This window comes from Orbicella franksi, chromosome 6, assembly GCF_964199315.1.
Source record: "Orbicella franksi chromosome 6, jaOrbFran1.1, whole genome shotgun sequence".
Lineage (NCBI taxonomy): Eukaryota > Metazoa > Cnidaria > Anthozoa > Scleractinia > Merulinidae > Orbicella > Orbicella franksi.
Window position 1 is genome coordinate 17749068 of NC_138150.1, and position 23906 is coordinate 17772973.

Consider the following 23906-nt stretch of genomic DNA (forward strand, 5'->3'; position numbering starts at 1 on the left):
TGCTGTTCCGAAAGAAGCAAGCTCAATCGGAAAGACTACATCAAACGCAAGCTGGCTTTCACCCGCTTTCAGTGTTTCACCCGCTTTTAGTGTTTCATGCCATCTTTCGACATACTATGTAACCTGGCCTATGTCAAAATGTAAGCGCAACTGACTTCTTTACGGTCAAACTCAACTTTTACTCATGAAAGATGAATTTATTTGACATCAAACTAGGCTAGGAGTATCAAGAAAACATTCTCTGAGGGATAAATCGACTGTTTTGAATGTTTACATCTTTCGAACATTAACTGAGCGGTAGCGGCCCAATTCCACCGGAAGTCACTATCGAGAGCCGATCGACTACACTAAAATCGTTTGAATTATCCCGTAAATCGGAATTCCACAATCTTCTTCATTCATTTGAGGCCAGTAATTATTATACTTGTCATTTGTTCTGCTAATAACCGGGAAAATTGGCAGTTTCACAGGTAAACGGTCTTTCAGCCGTTTACATAGCATGTCGAAAGATCGAATGTCGAGAGATGGTCGAAAGATGTCGCCTATACACGTAACACTGAAAGCGGGTGTAAAGGAGGCCATATTGCGAGCACATTACCAGACGATGGTATGGAACAATGACAAGGTGCCGAATCCAGAGCTGCCGTCACCAGAGACTTATGGATGGACGATGGATAAAGGTATGTTTTATATACGCACTAGTTTTACTTGAATTTAAGATTGTCTAACGTACTTACACAACTCGTGACAATAATTTAAATTACACGCTTAATATTGTGTTTATTTAAAATTTCGTAAAAGGTGAATGGGTTCCGGCCATGACGCGACTTCAACCAGCACCTGATACAGTTCCCCATCTAGTTAAGTGTGGCTGTGCTAAGGAGAAATGTGCCACTAATAGATGTCAGTGTCGGAAGGCTGGACTTAAATGTACCGACCTTTGCAGCTGCATCTATGGAGGGGATGAGCTCTGTGATGATGTTGCTGACAGTGACGAAGAGGACAACGACGAGCCTGATGATGATGGTGATGATGACGACGAAGACGAAACGGAAGAGAGTGTTAATTAAAATATATTTTCCTTCATTTTTCACCCTGTGAAAATTAAATTTTTATTGAATTGAATTGGACAGTTGGGATAGATTTTACATAAGATCAAAAGTATTTTATGGTATAGCCTCGTTTTCATGCTTCCATCGTAACGTGTCCAGAAATTATTACTTAAAAGGTGCTTTCGTGTGTTAGAAGCACTTCAATGTGCAATGGACATATTTTTGGTACGATTAGATGCATTGACAATGGTTAAACAGCATTATAAGGTAAAGCCTCGTTTCCATGCTGTCATGGTCACATGACCAGCTGCATAAATTTGAAGTAACCTTAGGTGTGTCAGATACACTTGAATGCTTCGTATGAGTAATTCTGATAACAATTTGTTGCCCTAAAGATGGTTTTGAGGTATATTAAGGTCCAGCCTCGTTTCCATGCTGGGACATACACGTCACATTCTGAACCCACGTAGCGGCCGTCCGTACAGGTTACAAAATTGCCGAAGACATTTTCCATGTTCTTTAGAGTCCCTTTAACACATCTAGACAGGTGGTTTGCTTTTTTCACGAAATTCCCACGGGATTACAGATGCTCCCAGACTATTTGGTGAAATTAAATCAGCTGACGACTACTACATGCAAAGGCTTTAATATTCAATCAACTTTTTTAGGAACAGTGGAACCAGCTGTTTAACTATGTGAAACGAAACACATTTTATGAACCGAGCAACGTCATGAAGCTGGTTGTACATTACTGTGGACTTTTGGGGCATAAGAGCATGGCGTGTAAGAACCGACCACTCAAATTTTCGTGGAAAATTAATTGCCTTCATTTTCTTTACACAAGTCAAGCAGCAATTGCCATGAACGGAAAATGGGCTTTATTTTGCCAGATTCGGTTTCTGGCTTTATTTATTTAGGCTTTTTTTTGTAGGCAACTCGAAAACCACACAAAATCGAAAGTTGAAACTCCAAATTTTGGGGATTACGTTATGGCTACTTAAAATTCGCACATTTAATGAAACGTCCAAATTCTTTCAGAATTACTGCATAGTGTTTTCCTCTTTTCACACAACTAAAAACTATTTGCTTATCTCAAACACAGGCAAAGTTATGACTTTTTTTCCTTATCCTCTAGAAACGTCTTTGTCAATGTTGCATGCTGACATAGCCTCCAAACGAAGAGATTTTGTTCAAAAGTGAGACCTCTACATGAATGATGACTGTTATCATCTTAATGTACTACGTCAAGGCTACAAATATCTGTATTAAAAGTTGTGGGCACTCTTAATTTTGGAGCTCAAAAAACTCGAGCAAATAGCTGAAAATTCAACATTTTTTGTAGAAATGACTAATCTCGTCCTTTTTCAGAAACGCGTATTAAGTTTTCTCAGGGAATTTTTTTGACATTTAGATTTATTGGTTATTAACGTTTGGAGAAGTCGATGATACTTATATTACACCAAAAATATAAAGCCTAGCCTGCGAACAGCTGGCTCCCGGCGAGCCCGAACGTCGCCCGTCTCGACCCGATCGCTTCGCTCTCCGAATTTTTCTGTTTTGCGCTCGCTTTGCTCGCCGAATTTTTTCCCTCATCGCAGGGAACCTGTTCCCAGGCTATTCAAACCTAGCCTTGCTTTTGACCTCTAGCACTGATCACTGATCGTCGTCATTCCGTCATGCATCACACATTCTTGGTCGAAGCAGACGTTGACTGAAAAATCTCGTATTCCCATGGAAATGAGCTGCCTAAAAAGGTTTTTTTTTTTGTTAGCTTTTTTTTTACAACTTTTCTTTTCATTTTCTTTGTTTTTGTAAGTTTGCTATAATTTGAGTTGAGTAGAAGGACATAAACTGGCAATTTTATATCAGTGAATTTCTGGCAAAACTGAGTATAAGACTTAACTGCAAAACTACCATTGTAACAAAGCCGGTAAATCCGCGATCTACATCAGAAGCGCGATCGGGCATCCCTAACTCAGTAGACGCACGTCCGTGCTCCATAGTATGACGTGCGCAAATCTCCTCACTAAGATGGTTTTATTCTGCTCAAATTTTAGGACCGAAACTGCAACTGCAGCCGAAACCCTCTGCAGCTTTGATGGGTTTCAAATATTTGTGGAACTACTGTTTGTATCTATCAGCTCCAACTGAATATATATAGATTATTACATACAGTCGAACTTCCCGTAAGCGGCCACCAAACTTTTAGCTCTAAAAGTGGTCGCAGTCGCTTACGAGAGGCGGTCGCTTACAATTCTCGGTTTTCACCAGTCATGTGATCGAAACTAACAATCGTAACCGTTCAATAAATAAATTCAAGAATCTGGCGTATGATAGATGATTGCTATATAAACAACCTCGCCAAGAATCAGGTTTCTGCTGTTTTTCATTCGCCCGTTATTCGCAGAAGTGTGTCACCCAAATTTAAAGAGCTTTGTATGGAGACGCCATGTTTGTGCCCTTCGGAGGGGCACAAACATGGCGGCCGTAAAATAACAAAAACATCTGTCGTTGAGTTTTGCAATTGAAACGAAAATTTTTACTCTAGAGCTCCGACACATTGAAATAAATGCTTCTTCTAGTGCAAGCATCGTTTATTTAGCAAAAACTAAAGCGGTAGCTCATCTTTTGGCCTCAGTGATAGTCTTTTCGGGCCGCCATTTTCATGTCACACAACGCAAAAGCTTGGAGTGCTCTATTACAAAAAGAAGAACTCTTTCGAGCTAAAAGATTGTCAAACGTCACGTTCCTATAGAGTCTTTTATCTGATGAAACTAAAACCGCGGAAGGAAAGATAATTTCTAATTTTGGAATATGACTACGTCATATGAAAACCAAGAATAGGTTCAAAATATAGAGAATTGACTTAGAAACTTTTGGTATTTGGAAAACTGGTCGACGAGGAGAGGTGGTCGTTTACGAGAGGTGGTCGCAACCGGAGGTTCAACTGTATTAAGAGCCTGGTATAGCTTTTATTGACGAATTTTTAATACTATATCGCGATCGAGCGAGTCCTCGAGCGAGTGAGCACACATTTTTTGATTGATGATTCATCAAGTTAAAATAAAAGGAAATAGTGAGAGTGCTCTGGGTATCTGATTTTCAAATTAACCATAGAATTTGACCATCTCATCTCGCCGTTCACTTTTTAGGTTGGGTATTGGATGAAAAAAAAGTCAAGCAAAAGAGACAGTGTTGCATCGGATTTCCAAACGTCTCCAATTCGTAAAAAATACTCGGAGATCGCTGTTTATATGGCGGCGTATCGAAACCTGATAAGACAGTGTCTCTCGTGTTTGATATACAACATAAATCAAGGCGCAACATCGGTAAACGCCGGTGATGTTGTAACCCAGAGTTGCAAACAACTCGTTAATCAATCAGAGCGTCTATAATCAACCTGTTGGTACAACGAAAAAATCGTCGTCGTGCCTACCTTCATAATTTTTGAAACGGAGAGATAAGATGGTAAAATTCTATGGTCAATCTGGAAATCAGATATTCAGAGCACTTTTACTATTTTCATTTCCTTTTATTTTTACTTATTGATGATGATGATGATGATGATGATGATTAACTTAACTGTATCACGGAGATAACCGAACCAGACCATAATTTGAAAGCCTATCCTATAATGCACCGACCATTTGGTCCTAAAGAAAAAAATCACGGTACATTCACCTAGGTGCAACCAAACCGGCTACATTTATTTGTCCTATAGAACAGGCGTTTGACGACCAGAGTAACCGCTAAAAAATTAAAGACAGTAAAATAAATACACGCCTTACTCCGTGTTGATCAGACAACGTATGGCCACTTCTTAATAAACACGTTCTACTTCCGTGTGGTAGACTATAAAACAACGTTCAGACTGTATTTAAAAATATTCCTCCCCATATGCTCAAATCGTAATTCTAAACGTGTAAAAGATAAGTGATTATATAAAACAAAGAAAATTGAATAGTTACGACATGAAGCAATAGATGATGACTTATATCATCCTCTATATTCATTAATATATCACGCACCAATCATAGAGAACGTTGTACAGATAGAATAGAGTGTGTTCTTCTCTTTGTACAATGTTCATCGATGACATTGGCCATTTTCACACTAGAGGATGAACAAATCGTCTGGACGGACAAATCGTCTGATGTGCAAGCGGGACGAACAAATTTTTGGACGAACAACTCGTCTGATATTTGTCCGTCTAGAAAGACGATTTTTCCAAGACGATTTGTCCGTCCAGACGAACAAGTCGACGACAGTACGAGCTAAATTCACATCAGACGGTCAAATGGTTGATTTTCTCGCAGCGAGGAAATGGGACTAGCAACAGAACGAGGTTTTATGGGAAGTTTCAACAAAGCGGAAATAAAGAAGAAGTCAATGAAGTCAGCGAAAAACAAAGCGAAGTGTTCGAAAAAGAATAAAACGTGGTCAGATGAAAAACTCACGACCTTCGCACATGTGCTTGCGTCAAATGAAGAGCGAGATAAGCCCTGGGCTCTTGTACTGGAAACGATGGCGTTAAAAAAAAGCTCAAACGAAAAGATATTTGAAAAGATTCTTGCTTTGCAGAGCTCAACGTGAACCTCGTGCTAGTTCTCTTTGGGCTCAAATGTACCGATTTGTGCTCACAATTCTTCTAGTAGTACGAATATAGGACGGACAACTTTTCAGTATATGGCCGTCTCGAATTCAAATTCGACGAACAAACGTCAGACGATTTGTTCGTCCTTTAGTGTGAAAACGGCTACTGTCAGCCCAATTTTTTAATTCTAATTTTAAATGACATCTGCTACTGTTTATTTGAGGTCGGGCAGCTCTCGTAAAGCCTGGTTTTCACTAGCGACGCAAGCAGAAGCGTACGCACGAGCGGAAGCACAAGCGCAAACAATAATTTTTATTTCACCGTGAAAACGGCCTTGACGCAGGCATAAGCACAAACTCAAGTACAAGCACAAGGATCAAAATTGTTTCTTTTTCTTGTCCTTGCGCTTATGCTCGCGTTTGCGCTGCAGCAAGTGAAAACGAGCACAAGGATATTTACCACACGTGGTTATGTTTTGGCTATGAAAAACACTGGATCCAGATTATCTCGTCCCTAAACAGTTTGGAAGGTTCGAATGGTTTAACTTGTGTTTGTGGTTGCGTCGAATTTCGTTTTCAATTGGGTCATCCCTATTGCTTGCGTTTGTGCTTGCGCTTGTGCTTGTGTCGCCAGTGAAAACCAGGCTTAAGGTCTCGCATGAATGGCTTTAGACCCTTTGAGAGGACGACAAAATAAACATCAGAAACAATACCCCTAAGCCCAAACAATAACACCTGCTAACATGCAAAAGAATTAAAAGCTTACGAGAACTCCTACACTTAAGGGTTTTTTTTTATTTCTTTCGATAAGCAAGAAGTAAACAGCCGCAAAAACTGATTCAAATTGAAAATGGTCTGTAAATTAACAAAGGGGGAACTAGCCTATCTAGATACCTGCAACTCGAGCCATTTCACTCAAAGCACCTCCTTTCTTATTCACTAAAGTATCAAATTTGTCAAATTCGTCAACCCCCCCATCTTTCAAAACCAAAATCATGTCACAGTCTTTGATGGTGCTTAAACGATGAGCTATAGTGATGACTGTGGAGTCCTTTAGTTTCTCACGCACTACGTTCCAGATTGTTTGTTCTGTTTCTGGATCCACATGTGCAGTGGGTTCATCCAAGATCACAATCTTGCTTTGGTGCAACAGCACACGAGCCAAACAAATTAACTGCCGCTCTCCTACACTGAGATTTGTTCCATGTTCCAAGAGCTCGTGATCCAGCTTTCCCTCTAGACTTTCTACCAACGCTTTTAGTTGCACATTCTCCAAAGCTCGCCACAAATCTGAATCCTGCAACTGCTCTAAGAGATCGAGATTTTTTCTCAGCGATCCACTAAACAGGACAGGACTTTGGCCAAGAACGGATATACATCGTCGAGCCTCTTGGAGATTAATCTGTTTGATTGGAATATTATCGACCAGTATGTCTCCATTAGCATCAGGCATGCGTATGAGGGCCGCCACAAAAGATGACTTGCCTGCACCTGTGCGGCCTGCAACACCGATCTTTGTTCCTCCTTTGATGTTAAGATTGATTTTCTTCAGTACTTGAGGTCCCCCCGGATAGTAGGTCAATGACACATCTTGAAATGTGATATTTCCTTCGTGTGGCCAGTGTTCTGGGGGAAGTCTATGGACTTTGTATCCAGGCTCAGGTTCAATGTTGGTGTACGTGATAACTCGTTCAACTGAGGTCATGAAATTCTCGACATCCGAGGTTTTTCTGACAACGTATTCAGTAATAGACGATGCACCGATGACATAAACAAGCGCAAGTCCGGCCGAAGCTGATAAAAGCAAAAGAAAAAAAGACATGAGACTTTTCAGCACGAAGATGTACGATTCGGCTATTTTCAAGATTTGGGAATGAAAATGCTCTACTGCTGATATATTTTCTGCTACATAAACTACCTTTGCAACATTTTCATTCCATTTTTACCCTCTTCATTTGTCTGTGTTACCAGTAAAAATGGCCCGTTGTAAACTTCGCATTTTAATTCTGCTGAATCAAATTCCTAATTGTTAAACGGCTCAGCTGTCAATATGACTTTGTACGAAGCTACTGCCATTCCCATCACTTTTCCGGTTAAATTCTCGTTCGTTCTCCGAAAGCAACCTTATCGTATCCGGCGCGTCCGCATCTTCCTCAAAGTCGCGGAAACATTTCATACAAAATTAAATCACACCTCAAGCATGTGTACACTTTGCTTGAAAGAAGCACGAACCACAAATACTAAGTTCATCAACACCTGCCATCTTGTTATTTCTCTTCACTGATTCATCACGATGAAGCCCCGCCCATTCTCGTGTCGATTCCTTCTCTCCAGTTTCCTGCGAGCATGGCATGAAGCATAACATTTGGGATCATGGGTAAAACTTAATTCGAAATAATTTATGAATTAGATTTGGCACATGTTAAAATGCCATGTTTAAGAAATTAACTGTGGACGCCAGTCAAATATGAAGTCGCAATTAATATAACAAGAAGCTTATAAGAAAGCCTAAAACGACGCGGTGAAATTTAAAGTGCATTACCTCGAATCGATAGAAAACAGGTCTATGAAGCAGCAGTAGCCAAATAGCAGCATCTCAATAACTCTATTTTCCGGGCTCTATTTCCGTGGGATGCCTGTGGCAGGCCACGGTAAGGTTTGCCCGGGGTTCCTTTTTCATTGTCGACGCAAAACGGCAAATTTGATTGACAATGAAATCCACGTCACAGCTGGAACTAATTTCGAAAGATTCTGGGATTCCGGCAAGGAGTAGCTTGTGTAGACAGTGTAGTGCTTGAAGCAACGTGTAGGTATTCAGGAGATAAACAGAAGGTGAGACATTTTAGAAAGTGTTTCGACTTTGTGTATTAAATTGAACTGTGAAAATTGCATGAGTTCGCGGATCATCCGTTCCGTGTTACGCATCGAACCAACGAGTTCACTGTTCACTCGGCCTGCCAAACGAAACAACGAGTTCAGCAACCGAACCTGCGTGTTCATCCAACTTACGTGCCTAACGCTTAGTCTAAACAAGCAAGCAACACATTGACACACGATATTCATACGATATTCATACGATATTCACACGATATTCACAGACGATATTCATTGAATCAGCGCATTCAAAAATCCCGGACATCAAGGAGTCCATCACGGTAAACATCGACACCAACCATTTCAACAATTCGCTCAAATATTTGTTGGTTTGCAATTGAAGATATTTAGGCCTCGAGAGTTTTCCTCTATCGAAACTTTCACAGTTAAATCCATGAATCGACAATTATGCCACGTGTATGTTTAAGGTTTTGTGTATTCTTGCTGACATTGAGCTTACCTCAGTGTTTACCAGAACGCACATGTAAATAGTATTTGCGAGAAGGTTTATTCCGGTCGATGTTTGTTTTATTTTCAGTGTTCTACTGTTAACATTTATAAACACAAAGGGGAATATTTGTTAAGAAGAATTCCTCATGTTTCTCATGGAAGCTTTAATCCTTTTGTTATCTCGAATATACCAGTTGAGTTACGTTGCGTTACGTTTTTCTCTCACACAAGTGAGCCTCTAATGACAATCAATACTTTTGTTAATGTGCTTCAGTTCTTCTCTCGCACAAAGGAGCTTCTAATTATATAACAGAAAATCAGTACTATAGCCTGTTAATGTTCTAGTAGATTCGTTACGTTCATTGACGGCAATACAGCCCTTCACAATCATATTTTAGTCTGCCAATAACTACCTTGTAAAACGTTGTGTTACCATTGTAGCCTGCGTAACAGGGGTATAAAGGGGAGGGGGTGGGGGAGGAGGAAGAGAATTCGGGGAAGGGAACGCCTGCTACAAAAGCCGCTTCTTTTGCATCTCCGCCTACTGTTTTACGGTAATCGGATTAACGGAGCTGTCAGTTCAATGACCAATCAGAATAAAGCACGCGCTTTTCTGCATGACTGACTTTGCGCGGGAAGGCGTGAAAAAATATTCCTAGCGCATTGTGAGAAAATCTTCAAGCTGTGTAATGTCAGCAACTCCAGATCCAACAAAGGTTTGTAAAAGAGGAAGAAAACCAAAGATAGACATTCAAAAAATAGTAGCTGCAGATTTTGTGGAGTAAACTTTACTTCTAGACGAGGAAGAGCATCATTTGAAAATCTATTTTCGCCGTCGAGCAGAGAAGAAAGTGTCGGGCTGATTTTAGATGAGTGACGGCGGCTCGGTGTAAAATGGGGTTGACTAACCTACACGACTTCTATGGTTCGTGGCATTTGTACATTTGCCGTTCTCTGTTCGGTCAATCGACCTTTTCTTTGTAGCTTCACTCGTGTTTATGAACGGCAGTTCATGTTGTGTAATAAGGAGGAATTTTAAGTAGAGTTGAGCTGTTAGATCGTGCTATGGCAAATTTTTATACGTCATAGGTCTGCATGGTTTCCGCTGTTATCTGCGTGTCGCTTCGTAGAGTTTGACCTCTGTAATTTGCCATGTGTTTATGCATTGTTTAGGCTCATTTCTATTACAAGATATGCTTTTAAGTCTCCACGAATTTGCTTTTGAGGGACAAAATATGAAATTTACCGTGAACATGTTGCTTACTTGCATTCTATATTGAGACGCCGGGCCCGGTTGTGATTAGAACTGTTTGCAAGTACAGTTGGTAGATCCTTATCACGGATATCATATTTGTTCTCGTACTATTTTCTTCGGAGACGCCGTCGCTTTACTTCGAGAAAGCTATAACAGCGGAAACCATGCAGACCTAGGACCTATAAAAATTTGCCATAGCACGATCTAACGGCTCAACTCTACTTAAAATTCCTCCTTATTACACAACATGAACTGCCCTTCATAAACACGAGTGAAGCTACAAAAAAAAGGTCGAGTGACCGAACAGAGAACGGCAAACGTACAAATGCCACGAACCGTAGAGGTCGTGTAGGCTAGTCAACCTCATTTTACACAGTCCTTGGCGCGAACAAACATTTGATATATGAGGTTTTTGCCGTATCCTGTGGGCAACACCGCAAATGCATCTTTTCCACCTAGAAGAGATTTTACTACAACTTCTTGCTCCGGTTTTAACTTGAATTCACTACGAGCGACGACGTTCAAATCAGCCAAAGCTCTCGCTAGCACATCCACTTCGGTCGCCATTTTGGTTGTTTTCGCATCACTTCACAAACCCGTCCTATTGTCCGATTAACCAATCAGAATTTTGCGGCCGCCAACGACCGCAGAAATGAACCAATAGGGGTCTTTATAGCAGGCGTTCCTTTTCCCCCTCCCCCTCCCCCTCCCCCCACTCCTCCGTTTTTTTTCTCCGAATTCTCTTCCTCCTCCCCCACCCCCTCCCTTTATACGCCTGCGACGCAGGCTATTACCATTCATGTCTCAAGATTTTCTGGCAGTTCTCAACGTAAGTGATATGGCCTCATTAGAAAAAAAAAAAAAAAACAAATTCCATTTTCCACGTTGCAATATTATTTCAGTTAAACACCATGCACACTCTCGTTCCATCTTGTAGATCACCCGGAAAGAAGAAATAGGAGTCGGGGAAGGAGGCTCTTCTCGCACAGTAATTTTCCGCCTACCCTATTTTCCACTACAAATACAGTGACCGTTTCTTCAAGACTTTCTACAGTGATTTCTATAGCTGATCTAACTCATTAATCGTGGCACTTTACAGTAACTTCACAATTCATTCCAATGCTACGCTCCCTGGCCAACGGAATCGCCTTTAGGCGTCTTGGTACTGGTAAAACTAGAAGAAACATCTACTCGCACCTCTGTGAAAGGTTGACCTTGGGAACAGTTAAATTTCATTGGCTTCTCCATTTAATTCGATTACATTTGTTGAACAACAAATGGTTCTCTAGGCAACAAAGTAACTCTCTATCTACTGAAAAAAAGAAATGAAACCGGGAGATAAATAGATCATAGCTATAGCTTATTTGCATCACTTCCCAATTTTAAACTTCATCGGCACGGGTTTGTTGACGTGAAGCGTCTACGCGATTGTACAGTAGGAATACAGTGCAAATCGTACAGTAGGAATCCTTTGCAAATCTTCGCGGTTATCACCACGAATAGACCTGTTCACATGTATACAATCGCACGTAAAATGCAGCTTTCAACCGAACCTAACTATCTTTTCGTTCTTTGGTACTACACAAATCTAGGGTGCGTCGCAGACGCTACATACCGCCGATTACTAGCGTCTGCAAAGTAGCGCACAGACCTTGTTCTAGACCCTCGACAGAGAAACGAATGCGGGAAGTCGTTTTCGAAATCTTTCTTAATTGTAATTGGTTACCTGAAAAAAAAAGTTCTTGCCTTTCGTCACGCAATATCAGCCATCAGTACCTAACAAATACTAACGCAAAACTGGCATTTAATCCAAAATTAACCATCGCTTAGCGAAATATTTGAAGATCCCCCCTCACCCCGTTGTTATCACCTCCACGTAGTGGTAGACACGAGTAGTTCCTCTTTCGCTTAGTCCGTCGTGCGTGACGCGAAAGAAAATAGCGACAAAAAAATGGCCGCGCGAAATCGTGGGGGCGAACTATCATTCGTTATCGAAATAGCTGGAGTATTCAATTTGGTCAAATATCGACCTTGGTCCTCCATCAGCGATCGCAACGGTGAAATAACAATAACGACGCTTGAACCACGAGGTTTGTTATTTACGATGTCCGCGACAATCGGGATGCATTAAAATATTAAGGACTAACCAAAGCCAGAGGGTAAATTAACAAAATCGTTTTCCCTTAGAAGAATGATTTATCGCATCTCGTTGTTCGGGGAGAAGATTCAACTCTTCGAACTGAGATTTCACCGCTTCAAAATCTCCTTCCTACCACGTGTGTTGTATCGTTTGATACCTGTACAACGTTGGATCATTTCCGGTTGTAGTAAGTAATTCGTTAGGGGTCTCAGACAAAGATTTGTATACTAATTCGCAGACGGTTGTTTACTGGGAAATTTCCTTCTGCAACGCAGCCTACACCTGTACACAGATCGTGCGTTCTGCGACTTTCCCGCAAATACCAATTGGCTCATGTGCAGTTCTTTCCATTTCTGTCAAGAGAACACGAGTCTCACATTCCGTGTTAAGTGTACCGAAATACTTCTCAATTACTAAACTCACTGCTAAAGAATTATTGACCTCGGTTAACGCATCTTGCGGATACAACACCCTCTCAACGCTGCCGACCGGTTGCCTTTTGTGAGAAAACGAAAGACAACTGACCAATACGAAGCAAAGAGGTACTGCTCTTTTTACTCACTATCGTAAATTGCCCTTGCCAGTTTTTTTATGTTTGCTATGTATTTATTTTTTTGATCAAATGGTCATTTTCCTTAGTTCTGCCATGCACCACTGTAGACTATGAAATAAACAGCGGGCTGCAGTAGAATGGAACAGCTATGTTACGAATGCGGTAGGCGTGATTTCATAATGCTGATAAAATGCACCTACCGGCCTCCTGAGACACAAAAACGACTGCCAAAGACACAGCACCAACTAAAATGGATGCGAGAAGGTCCAAGCGTACACCAAGCCATCGCCCACTGGCCCTCACCATAATATACGCCTGATTATGAACATCTTCATATCTAACGGAAAAAAGCACACTAAGTAAATGAACTAGCCAGTCCAAACACCCTTATCCCTTCCCTTGGATCACATTAGCTAAAACGATAATGTATCTTAGCTAGTATTAGCTTACATAAGCCTTTTGTATCGTTTTGCTTTTAGTTCGAACCACACAATCACAACCGTTACTACGACTCCACATCACAAGTTCATCTCTATTTTGTTATCCTGATTCCTATATTATTGATTCATCGCTCCTTCCAATAAACGCTAACGATTGATTTTACTGTGACCTGGTTTCTTTGAATTACAATGTGCGTTCGAGTGGTTCAAGCTCCTGTTAAGCCCTAATCTACACGTGGCTTCGCTCCTGGAAAGTCACAACTTGGTGAAAGTGGGAAATAAAACTGCCATTCCAAACGGAAATGTTAGAACACCAAGCAGACTGTCCCCGTCACCCAGCCTGCAGTGTTGAAAATCAGTTATGTTTTACTGTTTCAGATAAAAAAAAAACGTGGCATCGTATTGTTTAGGGGGGATGGGAGATATGTGGTCCAGCTTTAATGCCCTATCTACTTTCATGTAGGATTGACGGTGATTCTACTTTTGGTTAGTACCACACTATTCCACACTCAGCACTGCGGCATTCATCTCAGAGTTAAAGACTGCAGATACTAAACTAATGCACCTGTAAAACTGATCCACGAAATCCCTTTGTCTGCCTCTTGTTCGAATCGTGTCCAGTCCATTCAGGGTCTCGGAAAAGTGAGAGAAGACTGGACTGCGGCATATTGACTCTAACCTTTTGAGCTCTCTGGACGTTTTCAAGTAATACGTGGAGATGCACAAGACTAACACAATCAACGGAATAACAAGAAATAGAAGCCAAGGATTTGCAACAGTTGGTATAATTGTTGATGCAAACACCATCAAGACACACTGGATAGATAATAGAAAATTCCTTGGCAACAGCTCGTCAAGGCAGCCTACATCTTTAGAAAATCGATTGAGTATTCTTCCCACGGGATTTGAATCAAAGAATAGAACCGGTGCTTGTAAAATTGCCAAAACCATTTTGTTATGAAGACGCTCAGAACATCTAAGCAAAACCTGAAGGAATGCATATGCTCGGGTGATGGCAAAGATAAGGGACGCACCGACGAGACAAGCATAGATAGTGAGGTTTGTGCTGTCTTTCTGATCTGTTGGACGTTTCTTTGTTACTGACATGAGCCAGACGTCAGGTGCAACTATCACTGCTGAGAAAAGAAAGAGGCGAAGTAATCGTAATAGAACCTAAAACTTCGTGACAAAGACACAAACATTAATAAAGAAGTCTAATATAATCTTATAAGAAATACAAAACTAAAATCCTCCGCAGGGAAAAAATGATGGCGACAGGTAGATTTACCCATAATTCTTAGCGCAAGAAAACTTTAACAAGGCTCATAAAAACGTACAGAAAAGTTCTAACATCCTCGAACCTAGCATACCCAATGCCGTTAGCACAGGGACAAATTTTGCAAAAATATGACTTTCCTCGTACTTAATGGGCTGTGTAAAGCTGGCATGGTATTGTGGCAAAATGTGCAGCCGCCATCTTTTTTTTTCCATGGAGGATTGTGTACGATTACTACACATGAACGACCAGTTGCAATATAAAGTCTTACCTTGCGCTATGAAGCACAAACAAATTACTGCACAGATTATTGACCAATGTACTCCACTTCTAAAGTAGTTCCAGTAAATCTTTGATGAAACCACTCCGATGGAACGATCTTCTTGTGATATTTCCAGACCACTAGCTTCATTGGACAGTGGAACCGTTGTTTCACAGCCATCGACATCTTCGTTTTTCTGTTCAATCTCCCGCGCAAAGCTCTTAGTTAGCTTGCTTTCTTTCCCAGCTGTCTGATAGAGCGGGTCAACAGTTGTGTTTAGAATACCGTTTTCTTGTAGTTCAGTGAAACTTCCCTTTTCCAACACGCGGCCTCTGTATAACACAATTACTTTATCAGCTTCTTTCATGTGATATTCTTGATGTGATGTTAACACTCGGGTTTTATCGCCCAGATGGTCGTTGATACACGTTTTAAAGATATGTTGACCAACTTTAAAGTCCACAGCACTGAGAGGATCGTCTAACAAGTAAAGGTCTGCATCAGCGTAAACTGCGCGTGCTAAACTAACTCTCGCCTTCTGACCTCCACTCAGAACCTCACCGCGTTCTCCAACAACTGTTTGGTCATAGTCAGGAAACCGCTGGATGTCTTCTGTGAGGGCGCATGCTTCAATTATTCAGGTGTACTTTTGTTCATCGTATGGTTGACCAAACAGAATGTTTTCTCTTACAGTTTCAGAGAAGATCCAAGCTGTCTGAGGAACATAAGCTAAAGTCCCTGGGAAAGTTATTGTTCCGCTAACGTCAGAGATCTCTCCAGCGATGGCTGAGAGAAGAGTAGATTTTCCACTGCCCACTGGTCCAGTGATGACTGTTAGACTTTGTGAAACTGTGGAAAATTGAATATCCTGTAAAATAAATTCATCATCTCGTTCGATCTGTCTATAAGACAGATTCGACACACTTAAGGCACTGTGGTTTTTTTTTATTTAGTTTTAGGTGGTGAAAACTGAATACTTCTTCCTTTTTCTTCTCCGGATCTGACTGACCGTTCATAGCTTTGGTTGAGCTGCTCTCTGTGTTATTTGTGTCTTCTTTACTTTGACCAGGTGAGATGGCGGGGATATTTTCTAAAAGAAGGAAATCTTCTATTCGTCCCAAAGACGCGTAGGCTTCGTGTGTTTGTAGCAAAGCTTGGGAAATATGAGCGAATATTGCTGTTCTTGCGATATCCATAAAGCCTAGCAGCATAAAGACATTAACAGGCGTGATGGGTTGACCAGTTAGTACAAGCGTAATGACAGACAACAGATTCGCTGTTGGTACTGAACTGTCCCACAAAGCAAGAAAACCTGACAGAATGGCACTTTTCTTTCGGATGATATTTATTTCACTTCTGAAAAGAATACAAAGAATGACTTTCAGGATATATCGCTTAACAATACTAAAAATAGTAAGTTATTAATTAGTACAGGAGCGTTGTCATTGTAATTTTTGTTATTTTCCTTTCAAGCTGAGGCCTACATGAACGAATGGTCAACGAGGCGTTTGCAGTAGGGGTGGGCAGTACAACTGTTCTAGTAGACATTACGAAGAGTAACAGTCACAAGATTATTGGGTGAAAAACTAAGAACATGTACAGTACTAGTTATGTCTTTAAGCGTTATCGCGTAAAGTGAACGATGATGTAACCCATACTCGCGGGTTGGCAATAGAAGACGATGAATTGTGACAATTTACAATTACAGTGAATCGAATAATTGCACATAGGCTCACTGAGTGGAGGATCTGGATGGGTTGGTGTAACGTAATCTCATTCGTCAGTCATATTTTGATAATTTTTAAGCCAAGAGTTAAATATGCAGATCTCTACTTTCGGCTATCAGTTAAAAACGTATCATTTCTTAGCTTGCTGACCCTATTCTCAGGTTTCAATAAGGTGGCTTACTACAGTTTTGGTGCCTTATAAGAGCTAACTTTTTACTCTTTGAAAGATGTTCCAAGCTGTTTTTCCTTTCTCTAATTACTTTTTTCTTTACTTTTGTACCTTTATAAGTGATACTTGAACCATTTAAACCTTAATAAATAGCCAAAATGAACAACCGAGTGCCTAGGAGAGACTGGGCACTATTAGATTTAATTTTCTAAAAATCTACCTGTATGACCCCACCTCAAAATTTCAGGAATTAAAAATCAGTTTTATCATTCATGCAGTGTAAAATAAAAATCTGTAAGGCAGATTTTTCGCAAACAAAGAAAAATTGTGAAATGTTGGCTACTTCAAAAATAGCTCAAAATCTGTCTTGCAGACTGTGAACGCGATTCACTTCTACAAATCAGTTGTGAAAATTTCACGATAGGTCATATGGTGTGTTTTCGAGGAATCGTTGATCAGAGCCAAGTTTTTACAACCTTGGGCAGAAATTGAACTGCGCATACCCTTTACTTGAGCGCGCGCTCATGTGACGCCCTGTATCTGGTGCGAGAAAGCAAGAATAAATTAGAACTCTTTTACCGATTGTTTATCTATTTGTTTGGTCATATTTTATCGGTCCTAGGCTTAAACACGAGAATGACAGGCGTTTGTAACTATCGCTATGTATAACAAAGTGGGCGATTCAAGAACTGAAGTTGTCTTCGTTTCTTCCAGGGCGGAAAATGGCCGGGCGGTGAAACGGGCAGTCCGCTCTTGGTTCAATGTGTGATGCGGAGAAGGACTGGCACGAGGGCACCTTCCGCGCTTCAGGTGAGATTAATGGCTGCCAAAAATTTCCTCTCAACGAACTGAAAATCAAGTTTTATTTCTTTAGTTTTGAGCCACCAGTGATGTATTTTTAAAGGCCTTTTTGCGCTTTTGGCCCCCAACTCAATACTATTTTATCTAGCACTTAAGTATTTTCGTCGTAAGCTGCTCAAATTTGAGTGTAGTAAGACAATGTCGAATGCAGGCATGTCCCGTTTATCATGACCAAGTTGTGTTCCGCTTCTTCTTTTACGAGAACTCCACATTACTCCACTCTACATTTTACACACGTTGAAGATCAACAGTTTTTCCATAACATAGCAAAAAATTAGCTGGATATATTTGGATATAGCAGCGTTTAAGAACTTCAAAGTTTCCCTCCTCTTGCCCCACCCTTGCAAGGACTTCGCCATATAGTTTATCGCGACCGAAAAGTTAAAAAAAATGCTTGTTTGAGTTTCGTCTGAACTGCAAGCAACATGTGATGCCTCATCAAGGCATAAGAACTTTCATTTGTAAATACTGCTCAGTTTTGTTTGTGTAAAAATCCAATTTAACAAGATTTTATATTGACAAATTAAAAACACCGACTCGGACTTGAAAGTGCACGCGCTGCACTATGCAAGTTAGCTACTTGTACGCGTCAGACTTTCCTGCTCGCCAAACAAGCAGAAACAATAAGAAACTGATCGAAAACAGAGTTTGGTTATGATTAAGAATTGTTCTGATTGTTATGAGAAACGCACAAATTAACCGGCGATACCAGAGTAAAGAGTTGCATAACGTTTATTCGTAAGTCAGAAGAAATGCAAAAGATTACCTGCACAACTAGCGCGAGCAGGTCTTACAACGCGAAATATGAAGTCCTGTTTTCAACCTGAAAAACTCACCTTTTCCCATTGCCTCAGAACAAAAATGCACCCGAAACCTTCTTTCTTCATGTAGAAGGGAGTTTCGTGGAATTTCTTTAGAAATCTAAGTTCCACTTTGAGTAAGCGGAATCTGCTCGTTTTAGTAGACCCCAGTAGACTGCATCACATCTTTTTGCTTGGACCCGCTCGTTTCACCGCTCTACATATAAGCGCCCTGTTTCTTCTGAAGGTTACTTGCGTCATTTTTGTACGCGTGACTAATTGTTGGTTTTCAATGTCACGCAATTCAAAATAGATCAAAATAAAAATCAAAACCAGTCAATAGATAAAGTCCAGAATCTGGGAAATGAAAGAAGGTAAATATGCAAAGAATCTCGCCAAAACTCTGGTCACAGCCATTTTTCTTATGCGAGATATGCGGAGAAATTTTTTACCCAAATTTATAGAGATTTGTATGGAGACGCCATGCTGGTGCCCATCCGTATGGGCACCAACATGGCGGCCGGAAACCAACAGAAACATCTCTCACTGAGTTTTGCTACAAAAGCGTGAATTTATCCCTCGAGGAACTCTAAAACATTAAAATAATACTTCTTCTAAGACATAAACTGTTTAGACAGCCAAGTTCCCCGAAATAAGTCACTTTTTTAACCATCATGACAGCTCTTTAGGCCATCATGTAAATGCCGCGTCACGCAAAAGCTTAGAAATTCAAGCGTAGTGTATTACAAAACCAAGAACCCATTCGGAGCGAAAATTTGTATGAATATTAGTTTTCAGCTGCTCTTATACATCAATAAAGTCAAATCTCAGGAAGATCAATAGTTGTGTACTTCGAATTTTAGTGACGTCACGTGAAAACCAGCAATAAGGGCGATCATTGCGCGCGCTACTGAGTCTCAGAAAAACTGTAGTACGCCACCTTAAACCCCACCAAGACGCTCTGAGTCAATATTAAGCACCGCATTTGTTTTCCATTTACCTTCGTGTGTGCTGAATTGTTTTTCGGTATATGTCCTCCCATGAACGCATTTTGATAGCACGAATTCCAGACACCACCCCGTTCATCAAAGAGACGCGCCGGTCGGTCACCGCTGCTGTTCGTAGGCGCAGCGCGGCACTAATATTAGAGAGTTTAGCGAAACACGGCACAAGAAAACATAGGAAAAAGACTCCCATAAGAGATTGCCAGCCAATCAAATGCACGAGTAAAATTGCTAACGCCACCAGGAGAAAACAAGAAGAAGGTGATTCGGAAAGGCAAATGAGAATGCCTTCTTCCATTCGTTGAACATCGTTTGATATAAGGTCGATCACGTGGCCTGTTGTGAACTTTAACAATGCATCCTTGCTGAGAAGTAGCGCCTGTGAAACAAGAAATACTAAACCTTAGGTGTTTATGAAAAACAAGAATTAATGTATCTCGATATAGTTTTGTCTGGGCCATACCAGGCATTTTCAACCAGCTTTCTGACAGTCTTTCCTTTACCAGATCGATATGAATATTAAACCAGTCATTGGAAATGGATTGAGGTTTGGTATTACCGTAAATCCTCGAATTACCGCCCCCCCCCCTCGAATAAGCGCCCCCTTCGAATAAGCGCCCCTCCTATGGGCCAAAATTTAAAATAAGTGCCCCTCCTTGAATAAGCGTCCCCCTCCCCTCCCCCTATTTTGTGGACGAGTACTGAGACAACAAAGGATGTGTAGTTTTCGTTGTGTAGTATTAGGTTTGTACATTGTTTCAGTTTGTGAACACGTTAAGTGAACACGTTGTACACGTTAAGTACTAACGGTACTGCGATCTAAACCTAAGGATCAGGGGCCCGTTACTCGATGGTACCGAAAGGTTTTCGCACCCGAAAAGCCCTGGCAAAATCTCACACTCTATGACTACAGAGCTGTTTTATGCACATATTCTTAATATTAGCGGAGGTTCTCTTGATACAAGAAGTTTCAGCCGTATACACCTCTCTTTCTTTAAGTACCGATTAGCTAAGAATCAGGAGCCATAATCGGGGACGGAGACCGTAAGTCTCGGGATTCGCGCGCACCTATGATATGGGACAATTTTTCTATTTTTAGAACAAACTGTGCCATTCTGACGTCATATATCCGCGTGGATTCACGCACATGTCGGGGGCTCTCGCGTGGATGTTGTCACGTTGCGTGATCAAATGGTGAGAGTTGAGAGATTTTCTTGCGTATTTTTCACAGCGATGGCAAGGAATAAGGCAGGGAATACGAGCCAGGGCGCTTATATGTAGTTTAATGCTCTGAGCTAACGGAAAAGGTGGGTTTTTCTGGGTCGAAAACAAGACTTCAATCTCGCGCTGGGAACGGAATAATAAGATCTGCTCACGCTAGTTGTAAGCTTACGCGTATGTTTTTGTGTTTGTTCTGACTTAAGAATATAGCAAGAATATAGCTACTCTGGTATCGAGTTAATTTGTGAGTTTCTCAGACAATGGTTCATCATAACCAAAAAATGTTTTGATGGTTTCTTATTGTTTCTGCTTGCATTGTTTGGTGAGTTTGCAAAAGTTTTTGAAAGGAAAGTCTGACGCGTACAATTAGCTCATTTGCATAGTGCAGCTCGTGCACTTTCAAGTCCGAGTCGGTGCTTTCAATTGTCAACAAATCTTGACAAAGATTTCTTTCGTTATCTTTTGTGCTGAGATGCTGTAACAAATTTCACGAACGCAAAAAAGGCTACTAACATCATGTGTGTTTCTTTAACATAAGCATAGTGAAGGTTTACGCTGCGAAAATGAAAATAGACAAGGAGTTTTGATATAAACTCGATCAACAAAATCGAAATCGTTATTCCAAGTTGATTAAAGAAAACGTCATCGTAACTTTGCTGATTATTTCTGCTTTATTCACATATTTTCAGCTTAGCTTTTAATATGTTCTCAAACATTTATCAATCTTAAACATATTTAAAAACTATAGTTATTGTTTGAGTTCGATGTACGCTTTCACACGAAAGTGCGGCGGAAGTACAATTTGTCATGTTTACTGACTGTACAAAACACGCATCGGCGGGCGCTCTCATTCATCGACAACAGAGAATTTACTGGATTTTTGCACGAATAAAACTGAGCAGTGTCTACGGACGTAAAATTATTAGGCCTTGATGAAACATCAAGCGTTGCTTACAATTCAAAACAAACTCAAACTAGCAATTATTTTGTTTTACTTTTCGGTCGCGATAGACTGACAAATTCCTCGCAAGCGTGTGGCAAGAGGAGCTAGGAAACTATGAAGTCCTGAAACTCTGCTATATCTAAATATATCCAGCTAGTTTTTTGCTGTGTAATGGAAAAGCTGTTAATCTTCAACATATGTGAAATTTAAAGTGGAGTAATGTATAGCTCATGTAAAAGAAGCATCCGTCGGAATACAACTTGGTCAGCGATATATATAAGCTCACAGCGGAACATACCTAAATTCGACACTGCCTTACTTCACTCAGACTGGGGCAGCTTACGACGAAAATACTTAAGCAAAATTCCAACAGACGTAAACAGGTTGAGTTGTGGGCCAAACACATGAACAATTTCGGGAATTTCGGACGCCATTTCCCCCGCGCGACATCCGCAAAAATCCTCGCAGCATGTACGCGCGTGTGCCGTAGGCGATGGCGCAATTTGTTCTAAAAATAGAATTATTGTCCCATATCATGGGGACAACCCCAATACTAGAAATGGCGCGCGCTTACGGTCTCCGTCCCCGATTATGGCTCCTGCTAAGAATGTCTTTGCGGGCCCGAAAAGTTTCCGGGGCATTCGAGAAACGGGACCCAGCTTTTTATGTCGATAAACAGCTTATGTTGTTGTTTACGCGCAGATGATGTATTGAAAAAAAGGATCATGTCAGGCCACCATTTGGGAAAAATTAAATAAGCGTCCCTCTCGATTAAGCCTCTCCCTCGAAGAAGCGCGCCCCATTTTCTCCTAAATTTGAAATAAGTGCCCCGGGCGCTAATTCGAGGACTTACGGTATCTATCTCTCAAGACAATCGATATTTCCATGGAAACGATAAGCAATAATTTGAAAATCGATAAAACATGAGTTTTGCGCGAACCGGATGTGATAGGAAAAAGCTAATACTAATGCCCTAATTAAAACTATGGTGTATGACAAACAGAAAGTAAAAGGATTAAAAAGTTCCGTATGTTTGAATTGATCTCGAGTAAATCGAAAAAACATGTCAAATTATACTTTTTGCGTCATAATAGTTAATGGCCCGACAGCTGAACACTTTTTTGATGACATTGCTTCAAGTCGGTGATACCAAAATATGTCTTCACATGAGTTATGTTTTGAAGCCATGAAAATTTTGTTGGTTTTGTTTGTGGAGTTTCTCATGTTGGTCCTAAAAATGGTTATGCCTGTATTAGGGAAATCGCAGAAGCGTACTGGACATAGGTGATAAAAAAGCAAAATCAATAAACAAAAAAACGTAATTCGGGGCGATACGTAAACCGCATGACAGTTACAAGAACCAGATAACTTGCAGATGTCACGTCTGAAAATGGGTGCAGGAAAATGATCTAAATAAGATCTGGATTAGTGGGACTGGACGACACGCTCACCGCAAGACGTCCTTGGCGTACACCTCGGGATCTAAAAAAGAAAGTTTTTTATGGTTTTGCCAAACTCCATCATAAAATAATAAACTTCAAGAAACCAGTGAAAATGAACTAGCTGCATTCCATCAGTTGCAAATCCATCGCCCATAAAAAACCTTCTATAGGTAAAGTTAACTATGCCTCAAGGAAACAAGATCTATGCTTTTGTGTTGTTTGTCTTACCAACAGGCGTTCATTTTCCCGCAGTGCTTTGAAAGAAAAGGTCGAAGGTTAAACTATTCTAGATTATTCTTGCTTACCTTATGGTAAATTAGACCTTTTAAGGCGCAGCTAATTCTGATACTCAACAGCTCACATCTATAGTCATGGTGGTGCATACTGAGATCTCTGATGAAAGCAGTTATACACAGAGCAAATGCACAACCAAAGAGAAGGTTATCTCTTTGTGGCTCAGCTGACATCAGTATGGAAATAAAATATCCCAATAACAATGGTTGAAGAAGGCGAGAAATTGCCAACAGAGCAATCGTGAATACAATAATCATGACATCCTTTACCGAGAGCAAATTTATGACGCTTTTCCAAAGTTTAGGCCTCTTTTCATTTCTGTTACACTTTGTTTTTTCTTTGTTCCAGTTTTGTTGAAGCTGATCGGTCAGAAAAGAGGCAGAGTTCTCTTTTGAAAGCGATAAAATATCATTCTTATCCAATGGTCTTTCACTGCCTATCTTGAAGATACTACTCATCCATTGAAAGAGAAGAAGACACACAAAGCTGACTCTTTCTTTATCCTCACTGGTTGAGATCTTGTTGTATCTATTCCTTGCCATAACAGTTA

The 23906-nt window shown here is 40.6% G+C and overlaps 1 pseudogene; it reads right to left on the minus strand.

The window, feature by feature from the left end:
• Positions 1–4496: 4496 nt before the first annotated feature.
• On the minus strand, positions 4497–23898 carry LOC145489744 (ATP-binding cassette sub-family C member 4-like; annotated as a pseudogene).
• Positions 23899–23906: the final 8 nt, after the last annotated feature.